Genomic DNA, 17,910 nt, shown 5'->3' on the forward strand with positions numbered 1-17,910 from the left:
CGCATTCGAATCGTTTCGCTGGCGCTGTACTCATTCCAATCGCTCTAGTTATCACGTTTCGACGTTTTTCAGCATTGAAATCATGTATTGAAATATACGATAGAAGACCAATGGAAACGTTTCCATTGTAATCAATTCAAAATTTCTTACCGGGAAATGAGAAGAAAATAATAAAGATCTGGTAGAAAGTTATTTCGAGAGATAACTTTGAACTAAGGGCAGGTCATGTAATTTGAGCAAAGCATTTTGGTTCTGAAGATATTCTTACGGAGCATCCGATACTTTGATAAGATGGATCTGTTATTGGAACGGTACGTATTTTTATTTAAATTATTTTTTAACTTTTCCCATTCCTGTGAAAGGAGTCCATTTATTACACAAATATAGTGAAATATAGTGACATATTTTTATTTTTAAAAATATTTTTAATGCTTAAGGTTTCTAAGATTGATTGAATTTATAATAACAATGATTAAAAAATATATATTTCTGGATACGCATTTTCCCATTGATTGTTATTTCAAATTTAAACAATAATTTTACAAACATTAAAAATGTTTTGTATAGAAATATTTGATTCTTGTATTTTTAATAAACAAATAATATTTATTGAAAAAAAATTAATTGTATTAATTCCGGAATTTTCTAGTACTATTATTTTTAAATTAGACAATTTTCTGACAGAAATATGACTTTTAAGAATTTTACAATTTGGTAGCATTTATTCGGGAATTTTATTTTTCTGGAATTTTTCAATACCCGACACTGCATTTTCCGAAATAGAAGATTTCCGAATAATAAAATTTCCTGCTAATAAATTTTCCGAATAGTAAAATTCCCGTCTAAAAAAATTCCCAAATCGGAGATTTCCCGAACAATAAAATTCCCGACAGAAAATTGACGAATTATAAAATATCCGAAGTAAAAAATTAACGAATTTGAACAATTACAAAAATTTTATATTATTATTTGTTTATTAAAAATACTAAATATTTTGTACTGAGAAAAATATATTCAATGTTTAAAGTTTCTAAAATTATTGCTTAAATTTAAAATATCAATAATTGAAAAAAATACATTTCTGGATGAAACTGTTTTCATTGATTGTTATTTTGTATTTAAATAATAATTTTAGAAGCTATAAAAATTAAAAATATTTTTTAAAGAAATATTTGATTATTGCATTTTTAATACAATATTACTTGGAAAACCGAATGCAGCGATTTGTTAAAGTCAAAATCTCTGATCTAAAGAAGACTAACTTGGAGCGATAAGGCGGGCAAAGCTTGCTGCAACTTAAATTGCTTAAATGCGCAAATGTAAATTAATATTATTTAATGTTTTCAAATTTTATATACACACAGTGCTCCCAATTTTAGTATTTATTCGCGCAATATTCTAGATTTCTATTTATTCTGTATTTATAATTTATTAATTATTGTTCAAAAATACAATTTTTTATTCTAAAACTTGATCAATATTTACTTATTCCATAAATCCGATTCTTTATAATATAAGTAGTTAAAAATATTCGACATGTTTGTAACACTATATATTTTTATAATACAATTCATATTTATAAACGTCTCATAACGAAACAAAGTAAATTATTTGCCAGCTATGAAAAGAAATATTAATGTTTATAACTCAGTTCAATCAAATTATTTATTAATTTATTCATATTATTTATGATTAAATTAAAATTGCTTAAAGTTGCTGACATTTCCCCTAATCGCTTTCCCCAGGTATATCCCTATTAAAATTATAGGGGACCTCTCCAGTATCTATTCTCGTTGAGTACGCTTCATTTGTGACTTGTATGCCGGAGTAGTAAGTTGGTGAATAGTGACTTAATGCGTATTCGCACTAATGTACGATTTGTGTGTGCAGCATGGTTGCCAACTCCGTAACGTAAAATTGGTGGATTTTGGCGTTGGTCACTAACATTTTCATTAAAAGTTAGTAAATTTAATCATTTTTACAATATTAGCGGACTAACACATTTATTATATTAAATTGAAAAGAAAACCGATTTTTGCATGCGATCACCATCATAAATAAATTTAATACTGAGAAAAATTGTGTACATTTTCGTAATGCATTTTCAATGATAATCGATCATTATCTATTAGTTAATGTTTCAGAATCAGTGCCCGAATCCATGATTTGCGAAGTGCAAAAGCAGCTTTCCGAAAACAGTGACGATGGAAGTGTATTTCGAGTGTATTTGATCGTGTAGCGATCTGTGCTGAATGCGAGCGTTTTGCCGAAAATTAATTCCCTGTTGCAAATACCTATATAGGTCACTAATAGTCACTATATATGATCCTATGTAGGATCACCTATATAGGCCAGTATAGAAGCCACCTATAGGAAATGAAACAGCTTCCTGGATAGGATGCTTATATAGAATCCTATTGTGGACCTTTACAGGCACCTATATAGGTATTTGCAGTAGGGTTGTAAACAATTTTTTAAATTTTTTTCAACTACTTCCTAGATTTTTTTATTATAAATAAATGGTTTCATTGCATTTTATTGTTATTTAATATATTCACTCTTATTTGTCCGCTCTAAAATCACAAAATTCCCTTTTCGAAAATATAGTAACTACAGGAGTATGGGAAAAAACTTAGTATAATTCGATCACTTATATATATTTTTTTTTCCTTCAAATACAAGGTTTGAACTGAGAAATCGCATTGGTTTTGTTGAATTTGGTAGAAATTAAACAAATACGATATTTTAAAGAAAAAAATAACATTTAAGAAAACAAAATTTGTGTAAAACAATTTTTTCATAAAATAGCGTAATTTTTCGTCAATTTAAATTGCAGCAGTGTATTCTGCGGAAAATTTTACGCTAAAATAATATACTTATGTTTGTATATATATATGTTTCTAACATTTTCTTCATCTTTAAATCAGCGGCTGAAATTGGGAAATCCCAATTCGCACTAGTGTACGGTTTACGGGTGCTGCATGCCCCAGGCATTTCAATCATTTTTGGCCTAAAATTACAGCCGGTACTGCCACTCGGCTACCATGTCATTGCAGGTAGGAAGTTTAATTTAAAACTAGATCCCGGATCTGAGGTAAATGTAATGCCTGTGTCATTATATAAGTAAAAAAAATAATAATAACGCAGCTCAAAAATAACTTTAGTAGTTTATAGAGGGTTTGAAGTAAAAGCAGAAGGAGAGATTACAATAAATTGTGAAGTACAAGAAAAGGAGGTAAAGTTACATTTTGTAGTTGCAAAAGTAAAATCGTGGCCGTTGATAGGTATTTTCTCTTGTCAGAAATTGGGTTTGATTAAAAGAATGGTATCTGAGATAAAGACGGAGACTCAAAAAATTAAGCTTATTGAAAATAACAAAGAAGTTTTTAAAGGGGTAGCAAGTTTAAAGATAAATATGTGAACACTTTAAAAGATGATGACAAACCAACAGCGAGTCCTGTTCATAGAGTTCCTAATTCGATATTGAAACCTTTAAAAGAAACTTTGTTCAGCCTTGAGAAAAACGGAATCGTATCTAAATTAATAGAACCATCAGATTGGGTTAGTAATCACGTAATAGTAGCAAAACCAGACCAGAGATGGGTTCTGGTATGAATAATGGAAATTTTGCAGATATTGAGGGAGTTGTAGCCTATTTTTATGATTTATTAATAGCCACGGATTATGAAAAAGAACATGATGAAATTTTGTCAAGGGTCATTGAACGTGCAAAACAAAGAAATGTTAAGTTTAATCCGAAAAAGTTTCAGTACAAAGTCTCAGAAGTTAAATTTGTAGGTCATATTTTCAGTAAGGATGGAATGAAACCGGATCCGGAATATGTTCGTACAATATTAGAATTGGAAGAGCTGTCTAACAAAACTGAATTAAAAAAAGTATCAGGGATGACTAACTATTTAAGGCAGTATGTGCCACAAATATCGGAAATAATAACTCCTTAAAGGAGTCTTTTAAAAGATGATGTAATATGGAATTGGTGTTCGCTTCACTCGAAAGCATTTGAAGATTTAAAAGCTAAAATTTCCACAGCTCCAGTTCTTAAAATGTTTGATCCTAAAAAGGAAATAACAATTCAATCAAATGCAAGTAAAAATGGATTAAGTTGCACACTAATGCAGAAGGGGAAACCAGTTGCATATGCATCCAGATGTTTACCAGACACTGAAAAAAACTACGTGCAGATAGAAAAGGAATTATTAGGCATAATTTATGCCATGGAAAATATCACCATTATGTTTATGGTAGAAAAATAAGAGTGTTAACAGATCAATTATTCAATTATTAAAGATAATGTGAAAAATGATGAAACTATGAAGGAATACATTCACAGTATTAACTTTCGATTAGAAATAAGTGAAAATAGACTTGAAAAATTGATAAGGCTACAGGCGATGATAAGGGTTTAGGTCAGGCAATTCAATCCGTGAAAAATGGTTGGCTGGAGCACAAAAAACGTCTGTCTGTAGATGTTTAAATCTATTGGAAGCTGAAAAATGATATACATGTGAAAAATGGTTTAGTGTTCCTGGGTCACAAGCTAATAGTACCTAATTCTATGAAAGCCGTGATGCTAGACTTGCTACATGAAAGTCATTTCGGAATGGAAAAAACAAAAGCAAGAGCGAGACAAATTTTTTATTTGCCGGTAATGACAGTTGAAATTGAAAAAAAATATCTATATGTAAAATTTGTGAAAAGTATAGAGCTAGTAAGTGTAAAGAAGAAATGTTATCTAACAAAATTCCAGAACTACCTTTTTCGAAAGTGGCGGCTGATATTCTGGAATTTGGTGAGAAGGACTATTTAGTAGTTATGAACTATTATTCGAAATGGTTAGAACTGCATTCGATGGTATACAAGCGATCAGGTTCTGTGATAGACAAGTCAATTGACATATTTTCAACTTGTGGGGTACCAAAAGATGTAATTGCGGATAACATGCTTTTTTTGTCGTATGAATATCAATAATTTTCTCGAGAATGGGATTTTAAATTTATTACAAGCAGTCCACGGTATCGAAAATCAAATGACCTCGCAGAAAAAGCTGTTGAAATAGCGAAGAATATTTGAAAAAAGAATAAATAGGTGCACAAAGATTTTAGACTATTTTTACTCGAATATAAAAATATGTCAATAACAGGGATGTATGCATCTCCAGCGCAAATCCTATTCGTAGACTAAAAAATAAAGATACATGTAAGCTCGGAAACGTTAAAACCTTTTGTACAAACAGGCGTAAAAGAAAAATGATTGGAGAAGCAAGCGAAAAGTAAACAATACTATGATAGAAATGCAAAATCTAGAGATCTGTTTAAGGCAAATGATTATGCGTTAATTAAGAAAGGCAAGATTTGGGAATCAGCGCTAGCATTAGAGAAACATGAAACGCCAAGATCTTATATTGTCTCAGATTAAAGTGGACAGACGTTGCGTCGAAATAGTAGTCACCTCCGAAGATCATTAAACAAACCAATTATAAATAGTTCCAGCGAGGCAAATATTGATAGTGATAATAATACTTTGTCTCCGATGGTTAAGGAACCAATTGTTCCTCTGAATTCTTGTGAAAACAGAGAAAACGAAATTACGATTGCAACTGCTAATTCACCTGAAGTAGATCATAGTTACGACAGTGTTAACCGCACCTCAAGAGAATTTAGAACAAGGAGTGGTCGCGTATCAAAGTTACCTACTAAGTTCAATGCTTTTCATATGTGAGTAACTTAAGGAGGGAGATGTTGCATATTAGAGTGTAGTGTGAACCAAGTTTAAGTTACGAGCCTATATGGCGACTGTGTACTAGGTTGATGAATGAAGAAGATGGCGATATATTAAAACAAGTTGTTATAATTATGACTTTTTAAATTATAAGCTCATTTTCTTTATCTCTTCTTCAACTGTTTAGTATGCAAAGGTCATATTATTTAGTATTTTATATTTTGGTACTCATATTTTGGTATATTTACGTTCATATTTTTAAAATTTTTTGTATATTCTCTTATTATACATTCTTATCAGAGAAGGTGTATAGATTTGTTTAAAATTTGACCCCCCCCCTTTACCCGTTTTTTCAAATATATACATTTTGAGACCCTCTTAACAATAAAATAATAGGTTTTTACGAATGTACCTGTGTGTATATATCTGTATATGAGCACGAGAACTTTTGAAAAATAAATCTATTAGATTTTAAAGCATTTTCCAATTTTTTTAGACCACTTTTTTCAAGATTTAGAAATTGTACGTACGGCTATTCGTAGTACTAAAAAGACGAACAATTTATCCACATGACTTTTTTAAATAGCAAAATAATGACCAAAGTTATAACATTTACAAAATTCAAAACAAACAAAAAACAAAAATAAAAATCTAAGCTGAAAAGCGCACGTTATAAAAAAAAAGTAAAGAGACAACTTTTTGAATTTTCTTGAAAAGTCTAAGGTTCAAATTTGGAACACACAAAACCGAATAAAAAATCTCATTTAACGATCAAACTACGCAAGTTAAGAAAAAATATGAATTTATCAAAATTATATATTCAAAAATAGATTGACAAATTAGTCCTGAAAAGTAACATTAGAAATGATAATTTGAATTTTAATCGTAGTTTAAATCGTAAAAATAAAAAATAAAAAAATCGTACTTTCGGACAAACAACTCAAACTATGCAAAAATGTATAGACAAAAGCTTCTCAACCAAAAAATAGCTACAAATTTGTTATAAATGAATTGAATAAGGCGCGTAATTTTTTGTTTAAATCGTAAAAAATAAAATTAACAATAAAAAATGTTCCCATACCGGGAATGGAATCCGTGGCGGCTAAAGCGTCGGCTTCGGACACACTCCATCGACTTGCGGGTTCGATTCCCGCCTCACACTCTGGAAGAGCCTCGGCGGCCCATGCGGTGAACACTAGCCTAGCAAGGGAGTTGTTCATCTCCAGAAAGTCGTGGGACCGGTACCTCTAGAGAAAAAGGTTCTCTAAGTACTTGAAGCTGTTGCTCTTGTTGTTTCGGAACCCACCTTAAACCGTAGGTTCCCCTCCCAGCACCAAGTAAGTGTGTGGGCGGTGTGAGAAGGAATAGAGAAGAAGGTGCAAGAAAAATGTAAACCCTTAGGGGACATATTAGAAGCTTCCATTGCAATAAAAAAATGTCATTTTTCGAAAAATAACAATTGAATGCACAAAAAATGTGTACCTAAAACAAATTTAGAAATTTTGTAATAATCACTTTTTGATAGGACAAGAACTCAGTGGAGTTGGTTTCATATAAATGGATAAAATGCGGATCTTAAAAGGAATTTGTTTTATTACTAAAATAGTACTTTAATTCTGACTTTGAAACTATCTCGTGACAAATTATGATACAAGTTGAATGATTATTCTTATTTAAATTTGCTGGACCTTAAGTGGGTAGCCCAAATCTGGATTGGAGCACAATTAGTTTTTGGGGTGAGATCAAGGAGCCCAACTGGAATTTGGGAAACTCAGCTGGGATATATCTAGGCTCTAAACGGATGTTTACCACGGGAATGATTTAAATTATCCTAATTTCAAGCTAATGTAAGAAAAAAGTTCTTTGTATCGCGACGAATCGATTCTCCTATAATATCAATCAATTTTATTGAAGATTAAGGAAATAACCATAACTCAATGCAGATGTAAGAAAATGAAAAGTTCTTTGAGTTGGGTCGAATTAATTGACCTATAATTTTATAACATTTCATTATTGAGATAATTTTACTACGAGGATTATATGAAATGCAGTTTTATAATAAAATTAAGTAATTTGAAAGGATTAGCTTAATTAGGTAAATATGGAAAAGTGTGACAGTACTTACTACTTTATCGTGCATAATTTCGATGTCGATCTTGAAAACAACAGTCTCGTTAGTTTTTGAAGAGCCAATTCACAATTTTTAGCATCAATATTGTGTGTGTGGGTGGGGAGGGGGGTGTGCACATAAAAATAAGCAAAAAAAGTCCTTAAATTTTTTTGATCCGCTGCTTATTCTGAGCACAACAGAGGGTACAAGTTGTATGCACGTGTGAGCATGTGTGGCGTGCGCATGTCGTCTCAACCAAGCAGTTCCCCTACCGAAGCGCTGGAGAAAGAGATAGCCATCACACCTTCAGATCGTGCTTGAGTTTGATCAAATTGAAAACTCGTTTTGCATGACTTGTTTTTCACAAGTATAATTGCAATGAATTATTATTAATAATAGGTGGGCTACAAACTTTTGTTGATATGAGACTGTTGATGGGCCAGGGTATGATAAAAGTTCTAAGAAATCTTTATTACATCTTCCCAAGTCAATGCGTGTATCTGTCGTGTATTTTTTAAGCAAACAGATTTTCCCTCGTCTTGATAGTTTAAACGTTTTTTAAAAACTTTTATGATGCCTTGACCCATCAACATTCCTCCTGTTTTACGTCGTCAAAACAGGAAGAATTTTGATGGTTCAACGAGTGATAAATGTGATAAAAATAAATATTGCACTTGTCATTAAAATTTAATAATCTTATATTGTAATTAAAAAATGTTCTATTATAATAAAAAATCATTATCATATCCTCTTAAGTTAAGGCGTGTTCCTTGGGTGATTTTTTTAGTCTAAAAGAGACGTGAATATGAAGATTAATTGTTTAAACTGACACATGTGTTAGCAAAATGCGTAATCTGCGTAAGTTGCTGGTTGTGAGCAACCCGGAAAGAGAGGGGGCGTGGAGTGTGTATGATACGAAGTGGAAGTGGAGAGAGACATTCTGTGCGAGGATACGAGTACGAGAGGTTGCCACTCTACCTTTGATCTGAATTAAATTGAATAACTTTAGTTTTGTTTAATGTGAACTACGGCTTACGAGTTCTTGATCCTAAACCGAGTCAATAACGTTATAATATTCTAAGTGTGGGGTAACTGGAAATAACGAGAAAAATTCTAGCCTTTGTGCTGATTACAAAAATCGAGTGTTGGAGTACGTGTTCGAGGTGCACCACGAGTTGAACGAGGATTCAAGGGGTCCTGAGATAAGCAAAGGATCATTCTTCATACGAGTTCCTTAAAGAAGCTTTTAGCAAAACATTTTTAAGAGAAACTGATTTATCCAAGACTTTTACAAAAATTCAAAATCGCGTTCAAAATTCGAATGAATCGATTGCGTCATACTTCCATGAGAAGTTAAGGTTATGTAAGAGTCTTCCGCCGACTTTCACCCAAATTAAAGAGCAAATATTATCCGGGTTAAGATCATGAGGCATTATGTCCCCGGGCAGACAAATCAAAGCAGAGGAGGTTCTCACAGGAAAGGGCATTACTGAATTACAACGCGCGACGTTGGTTAATTTGTTAAATGAATATCGACCTTTTGTAGCAAAGAACATACGGGAACTAGGTGGTACAAACTTGGTAGAAAGGGATATTGTCGAGAAACTCTGTTCCGTACCCGCATGTGCAAAACCGAATCGAGCAACACTCGCCGAACGAGAAACCATCCGAGAAATTGTGGACGAGTGGAAGAGCGCCGGAATTGCTACTGAAACCACGTCGTCCTATGCAATTCCTGTTCTATTAATTCGAAAAAAATGGCGAAGCTCGTTTAGACATTGACTATCGCCGTTTAAATAGTCAAACTCAAAGGATGAAAGCCGAGGCAAGTCAAAAGACGGCTTTTATCACTCCGGACGGTACGGGTAAATTTACGCGAGCTATATTTGGGTTGATGAATGCCCCATTCTATTTCTCGAAATTAATGGAAGTGGCCTTAGGATAACTAAGTAACCGAATCTTACTCTTCTATTTAGAAGACATCTTGATTTTTGGCGAAAATTGGGTAAAACTAATGGTCAGGCTCAAGTTGGCTATTGAAGCGTTGGAAAAGGCAGGTCTAACCTTAAATCTAAAAAAATGTCAGTTCGGGCTCAGTAAAGTTGACTTTTTATGTTACTGGATTAGCGCGAAAGGAATAGAGCCGGGAGAAAATAAAGTACAAGTAATAGAAAAATTCGGGACACCTTGCGATGTACACGCTGTACGTGGATTCCTAGGACTTACGAGTTTCTTCCGCCGTTTTGTGCCAGGCTTCTCTAAGACTGCCACACCATTATCCAATCTAACGCGAAAAGATGCAAGCTTCTTGTGGTCTAAGGAGCAAGAAGACGCCTGTCATGAGCTAAAACGATGTCTAACAACACTTTTACGGAGTTGCACACCGACGCCAGTTCCACTAGACTAGGCGCTATGCTCCTTCCGGGAAAGGAACAGACCGATTGAAGATTAGTTTATGCTATTAGCCGCAAAACTTCCGAGGTCGAAAAGCGATGCCATTCCTCTAAATTGTAACTAAACAATACAAATGAGCAAATCTGAGCAGACCAATTCAAACAAGCGAAATTGAACGAAACAACCCAACAAGCCAAGTCGGAGAGACTGACCCAAAAGAGCTGGTTTCAGTTGGTACGTTCGAGTTCGCTCATGTCGGTTGGTTCATTCGGTTTCGCTCATTTGGGTAGGTTAAATTGCTTGGACTTCATGTTAGAGGTCCGTGGTTCGATCCGTGAATCGATACCTCTGGAAAACCTCTGGAAGATTGGAGGATATGCTACTGGAATATAACAGACGTGGAAAGAAACGATAGGTAATATGTGAGAAATCTGACACAATGGAATATAGTTGTGATGATGGAGAAGTGGCTAAATGAAAATGATTGGGAAGGAGTAAGGGGAATATTACCAAGAGGTTACAGATGGCAGGTACAAAATTCAAAGAGGAGGAATAAATCAGGCCGAAAAATGCGAGAAATGGTGGTGGGAGTAAGGAACGAACGTATAACAGAGAAGAATAAAAAAGAGACAAGAGACCAAGAAGAAGAATTAACAGTAGAAGATATAAATATAGGAGAAGAGAGGTGAAGAAAGTAGGGGTTTACATGAAGGGTTATATTCAGGAGAAATCAGAGAAAAAAGAAAGGGTACACTGATTTGTGTTTAAAAGAAAAGAGAAGGACAATAAAAGGTTTGAAGAAACGGCGGAGAAGCCTCGGACAATAATAACAAATGGAAAGGCACCTGGTATAGGTGAGATACCAAATGAGGTCTGAAAATGTCGGTGCACAGAGTTAAAGGAATGGGCATAGATAGTGTACAAGAGTATATGGAGAAGAGAGCGTTGGCCAGAGTTATGGAAGGAAGGAAAAGTGGTACCTATAGTAAAGAAAGTCAAAGGGGAGGAAGTTTGAGATTACAGAGGAATGACACTAATGCCAACATTGTATAAAGACTCGTCGAGACATCGTAAGATATCGAGGGACTTCTGTCGACTTCGAGACTTAAATGAGACGCCACTTGAGTTTCTTAAAACGGCCAGATTCTATCGATACACATTTCAAACTGTTCGGATTCTGTCGGCTGTTCATCTACTATCGTTTGCCAGACTCAAAGGAACTGAGGATCCTCATTTACAAGAATCATATACTTCTTGCTAAGAGATTACTTCGCCATTCCCAACATGACTAAGGAATCTCAATGCGCAATACCCTTTGGACGTCGGATGGTACCAATTGGTACCGTACCAAATCCTGCTCTGATCAGCCGGGGTAATTTCGGGGTCTAGGAGGTGATCAAATGGATTAATTGGGGAGTAAGGATGAAGAAATAACAAGACTGGATCATTTCTGCCGATAATAGAGGGAAGGAAGGATAAAAACCGAAAATGACAGGTTACAGAGCGGGAAGAAAGAGGAAAAGAAATGCGGACATTGAGTCCCGGACCGTCGTCGCTACGGTCGCTCTTCTCTGCTGACCAGAGTCGCGAAAAATCAACACTTTCTCATGCATTTTTCAAAGTGATAGTTTGTGAAGTACCAGATTATAGCAGGATGGCTATTCTCAATAAAGGGATAAGAATTTGAGGGATCGGAGAACAGTTGGAGTCAGTAAAGGTTGCGATGTAAAATATAATGAGTAAGCTTTATTTGTATTCCTACTGTCGATAAGACAAGCGGGCCAAAACCACGTTACATATTCACGTTCATATCCTTCCAGAAATTCTTTCAATTCTTCTGAAAATTCTGACGGATTACCCAAAGTATTATTTCTAAATTTAAATGGCCAATTAGACATTATCTGAATGGCGTTTGAATCATACCTAAAGAAAAAATTCGTATTGCATGATATCTATTTTTTATCTACAAAAATGTTGTGAATTTTGTAATTCTGTTACGTATTTGTCTTTCTATGTCTTGTCTTGTGTTAATTTCATTTTCTGCGTATGCTTCCTTGTAGTTGTATTCTCGATTACCCAAATGTATCGCTTTATGAAATGGAATTCTATCATGATTTGAATTAAATGGAGTATTTGGGGGATCATAACTTGATTTTGGAAACGTTGAGTCAATTCTTACCTGATTTATTCTTTCTAGGGTGTCGTTGGTTAATCTTATTGTCCTACCTCTAACGATTACCCTAATTATATTTGTATTATTTTTTCGATCGACTTCATCTCGATTAACTGATTCATTCCTGGATCAATTAACTCTACCTCTTCATATTAAACCTATATTTTTGGGGGCTGTATCTAAAGTACTGGGGTTGCGGTCAACTATCTGTTGGTATTCGGTTGGGAATCGTAATTGTTCTTCTTTCTGTATATCCGTGCCCATATCTGAATTCCCCTCACCTGTACGAATGATCGACCTCGAATGTATGTAGGTTTCCCGTTCCTAAGCATCATACTCATTATTTTGGTAACAGATAATAGAATTTTGCGCTAATTTATGGAAAATTACAATATATAATTGACCAAATTACCGTAAAAATTTTCCAGAAATTTATCAAAATGTTTCAAATTTGATTTTTGGTAATTGATCATAAGTTACTATATATACCTGTAAAATTACCGTAAACTACCAACAATTTCTGGAAATTTCTAGAAATTTTTAAATTAAATTTTGGTTCAATTATCTTCAGTTTCCATAAATTACTTTTAATATTCCATAAATTACTTTACAATTTCATAAATTTCCGGAAATTTCTAAAAATGTTTAAAATTGAATTTTCAATATTTATGGCAAGTTACCATATGTACCTGTAAAATTACTATAAATGACGAAAAATTTCCATACATTTCCATACGTTACCGGAATCTTGTAGACATTTTTAAATTAAATTTTGGGCAATTTATGCTAAGTTACCATAATTTAGCCTTAAAATTACCATAAATTATGCTTCCTTTATTCGAAATCTCATATGAACTGAAATCATGACAGTATTTCGAGAAATGTCTGAAATCATCCATTTTTTGTACAAAATATCGTATGCGCCAAGAGAGAGGTCTTTTTTCACTTGGAAAAATTTAAAATTCTGGGATCATGTGTGGCGTTTTTAAAGCCTTGGGCGCTAGATATAACGGGATGGCTATGATCAAGGAAGGGTTGAGGATTTAGCGGAGCTAAGAGCAGGTGAATTCAGTAAGAATACCGATTTAAAATACAATGAGTAAGCTTTAATGGTATTCCTACCGTTGATAAGACAAGCTGACTGATATTGAGGAGCGCCTATGACCTGACAGGTGCGTACGTTTCTCCTGAGGGGGCGAAAGCGGGAACCTCCGATTATTTGTGAATAAACGGGGTCCTTCGGAAAATTATGTGAAAAGAGTGATCCAGAGTCGGTTCTCTTGGGTTTCTTATTATAACATCGTTACAAAATATTGACGACGCTCCAAACAACTCTCCACTCTCTTGTAAGTTCCTCTACGACAATTTATGAATTATAAGCTTAAGTTCGACTCTTTTTTACAATTTACAGGGGAAATATACTTGACATGTGTTTACTTTTAATACAGTTGTAGATTCTTATTAATTTTGTTAAAATATCGTAACACATGGTCGAGAAGGATGCTCCTTAACTGGGCCTTTTTTATCTAAAGAAAATTGTATATTCTAGTCAAGTGTAGTGATAATCTATTTTATATGTGAAATACCCCTCCCTCTGTGAACTTTTATTGTGCAATTATTGAAATGAGCCCCTAGTCAAGTGTTGCCCTAAAATGTACAGCTTGTGTACTGAATACTTGACGATCATTTCTAATAAATTCATTTGGCCATGTCAGGAAGTCGCGAGTTGAGTTTTGCTTTGGAACTCGATTCAATTCATATGAAGATTCATGAATGATCCCCTTTTTCAAATGTTAACCCAGTGGATTTTAATAACAACTTTGAGCGTCGAGAATTGTGCATATTTATAACTGCATATATTTTGATTTTGTATCTTTTTAATGATGCATATTTTCAAATGTGCATATTTTGGACCGCGTATATTTTGAACTTTATGTACTTTTAAATTTTTTATAATTTATAGTCTATACTCTATAATTTAGTTTGTTAGTTTTCAAGTTATCCAGTGCAATCAATTTCGAAAATGTAAATGAGATTCTGTTACTCTGTTTAAACATTCTTTTCGCAAATATGAATAGTTTGATATTTTGTGGTTATTTTGAATTAAGTGGGATGTTTAGGTTCGATCATAATTAACGGAATAAATTAGGCTCTGACTAGTAATGGGTCATTACTAATTTAGTGATGTTAGACTATAGTCAGCTATAAGGTTAGCTTCCGTCCGTCACTATATTTCCGAAGCCAAAACTATGCAATTTATTTAATTTCGGTTTTAGTTAAAAAAAATTTGGTTTAGATCTATGAATTGAAAAAAAAACAGAGAGAAAGATGTACCAAAGTATTTAGAAAAGGGATGGGAGAGGGAAGGTGAACTGGAATAGCAGGTTTAGCACTGGGTAAGGAGGTCAGGAAAGAAATGTACTGGGAAAAGAATTTGCAAACTATCATGGAAAAGAGTAACTGGAAAGTCATTCTTATTTGGCTTCGTATATAAAAATTGTGTCCATTCATAGTACCTGTGACTTTGTTTATAAAATTTAATAAAATAATGAATAATAATTGTTGTTAATTTGCAAAGTATCACTGCAAAGAGTGATCGGAAAGTCGTCTCTAATTGATTCCGTAAACAAAAATTGAGCCTATTCATTAAAATATCGTCAAACTGTGAATTTGTTTATCAAAATTGTTTAGATAATTTTTTTTTGCCGCACTGTGCGCTGCTTTGGAAATGCTAGCACTCTGCCACCTGTCTTCGCTTCGACACATCGGGCATCGACCTGTCAACTCAGCATTTTCACATGCCCACGAAAGACATGTGCAGGCGGCTCGAAAACAATGAGGGATAGAATTATGAGTATTAAGGTAGAACGAATGGGCATTATTGGAATACTGTGATGAGTCAGGCGATGTACCATGCAAGGCAGTATACGCAATTCCTCTTGTGCCCCTTCCATCCCTGCCTACTTATGAAACCTATAAACATATATCTAAACCTCAGCTGCTGACATTTATCAACAAACCCACGTGCTTGGATCTGACCAAAGGCTAAGAGCTCAAATGTAATGGGAAAGAACATCACCCAGATACAATATTTCGCATTCTTTAAAAGATTCCGATTGTGAGATCTCTAGAATGCAATCAGGAATTCTTTTTTATTGAGGGGTCAATTTCCTTTCGCAATTCCATCGAAGGAATCGCCAGAGGCTAACGTACTGGGCATTTAGCAATAAAATTGTTCGCCACGCAGGCATGTCAATGATCAAAAATTATTCCTTAGAATTCTTTCGGTTTCTAAACCCTTACTCCACATTATTCCCCGACAAAAGTTACCTGTCGTACATCAACGACGCACATCACGGATAATCCAAAATCGCAGTTTATCGGGCGACGCGGAGTAGTCATGACACTTCATATCTAGCAAACCCCTGTCCATCTGAAGGTCGGAACGTGGACCTATTAGTAGATTTATATAGTCTTCCACAATGGCCGTTAAAATAAAGTAGAGGATATAAGAGTAGAATTTCCCTTCCGATGATAAGAAAAATCATTGTCCTGTGCTCGGGAATGAGTATGGTACGCATTGTGGCTGCCAAACTAAATTTTTGAGTGATTGGAAGTGTTTTTTTTCCTTTCTTGTAGTCCGAGAAGGTGCTTTAGTAGACGGAGAGTGCCCAGTGCCAAAGGACTACAACTTTAATTTTTCAAAACAGATCTGGTACTGTAGCTGCCAGACCAGTTTTAACAGAACTAAATAAGATATACTTGAGTGCAAGCGGACGGAAAATACCGGTCACTCGATTTGGACTAGTTTCGAATAAAATAAAATGCGACATGCGAGAAAAGATTTGAGCGCCCGCTTTGCGCGAGTTAAAATACAGAGAGAGTTATCTAAATCTCTCTCTCTTCTGACCTGCAGCAGTAGTAGGAAATAAAAAAAAGTTCCTGTCGAGTAAGAAAAACAAAATATCTCTGTATCGTGCCCACTAATTTAGTATATTCATGACGTGACAGGAGAGGTTCATTTTTTTAAAATTTTATAAATATATTTTGTGAAAAAAATTATTAAACAAAATGTCTACGATCAATAAATAATTTTGCTATAAAAAATAAGATCAATGAAATATTAATGGATTTTATTTTTCTTGAATATATCCCTTTCCTGACATCGTGAGCAATTACTATTAGAATCATTTATTTGAATAAATAATAACGAGTCCAAGCAAACAGCAACCCTGGATGGGGACTATAGGAACGACGACATCCCATAGAATTTAAATGAACTTTCATTTAAAATGTCTTATGAAAGCTTGGAAGCCTCCAATATTAAACTAATAAAACTATTGAATTAATTTTATTTGGTATGTAGCAGTACGAGATTTTGGAAAGATTCAGAGAACTTGAAACATGACAACTACAACTTAATGACCAACCTAATTCCACCCTTTCAGAAATTAAGAATGAGCTCATAAACAATGGTAGTCGTATTGACGCGTTGGAATTCGTCTACAAAGTGCGAACTAAGGAAATTGAACTTGTCAAGAAGGAAGCTAAAGATTTGAAAGCCAATGTGTTGTCTCTCGAGATAGCGCTTAATGTCTACCAGCAAGCGGCTTTGTGTATGTCGCTAGAAATTAATGGTCATCCCATGAAGACTAACTAAGAGCTCATGGCCTCCATGGAATCTGTCGCCAGGACTCTAGGTGTAAATATTTGTAAAGATGACTTGCCAAACTATATCGAATTATAAAAGCGCCTTCATTGATCCCCCCCCCCCCCCCCCCCCCCCCGACCAAAGTAGCCAAATTCGACAGATAAGATCAGCGGGGTGAGCTAATTGTGAGACGTAAGGTTAAGAGAGACTCTTCTAACTTGAATATAGGATGGGGTGGCAGAGTAAAGCGTTTTATTTACCTTCGTGGTGCATTAACATCATCGAATGGGAAGATTTATGCTATTTTTCTTGGCATTTGTAGACAAAGAAGAATCAAATACTTGTGGATTGATGGCGGGAAAATTTCTGCCGCAAGGAGGATAGTTCGCCAAGCTACTCTCTCATGCATATTCTCTCATGCTGACCGTTCTGGATCCTTTACCTTGTGAATTTAAATATCAATGATTTTGAATTTTTACTGCGCTAATTCAGCTTTGCACTGTCTTTACAAATTGACCTTTCTTATACTTTTTATACATTAGGAGCTTTATGATTCTTATTGCTTTTCTAATTTTTACTTCTGTATGTACGTATTTAAAAAACTTTGATATTTAACTATATTTGAATTTTACCTATCACTCTCATAATGGAACTTTAAGTGTTTGTCACGTTGACGCTCAGTCGTTACCTGCTTATTATCTTGAATCTAAACATCACTTTATTTCCTGTTCCCATCATATCATAGACGTGTAGGAGACCAGGCTCCTTCCCTAGATGCCTGCGAACCTTGTAGCACTTGATCATTACACATTTTTATGCAGAGATAGAGATGAGTGACGGGGG

General features: G+C 34.4%; 1 protein-coding gene across 7 annotated transcripts in view; it reads right to left on the reverse strand.

The window, feature by feature from the left end:
* Positions 1-17,910, reverse strand: part of LOC117174717 (WD repeat-containing protein 91) — a 382,815-nt gene that overhangs the window by 16,144 nt on the left and 348,761 nt on the right. For 6 of the 7 annotated variants that reach the window (XR_004467341.1, XR_004467344.1, XR_004467342.1 and 3 more), the window contains one exon: positions 7,865-8,128. The exons of the other annotated variant lie outside the window; for it this stretch is intronic. The gene's annotated coding sequence lies outside the window, so the exon portion shown is untranslated. The remainder of the gene's footprint in view (positions 1-7,864; positions 8,129-17,910) is intronic. 7 annotated transcript variants of the gene reach the window in all.

This window comes from Belonocnema kinseyi, chromosome 6 (assembly GCF_010883055.1).
Source record: "Belonocnema kinseyi isolate 2016_QV_RU_SX_M_011 chromosome 6, B_treatae_v1, whole genome shotgun sequence".
Taxonomy (NCBI): domain Eukaryota; kingdom Metazoa; phylum Arthropoda; class Insecta; order Hymenoptera; family Cynipidae; genus Belonocnema; species Belonocnema kinseyi.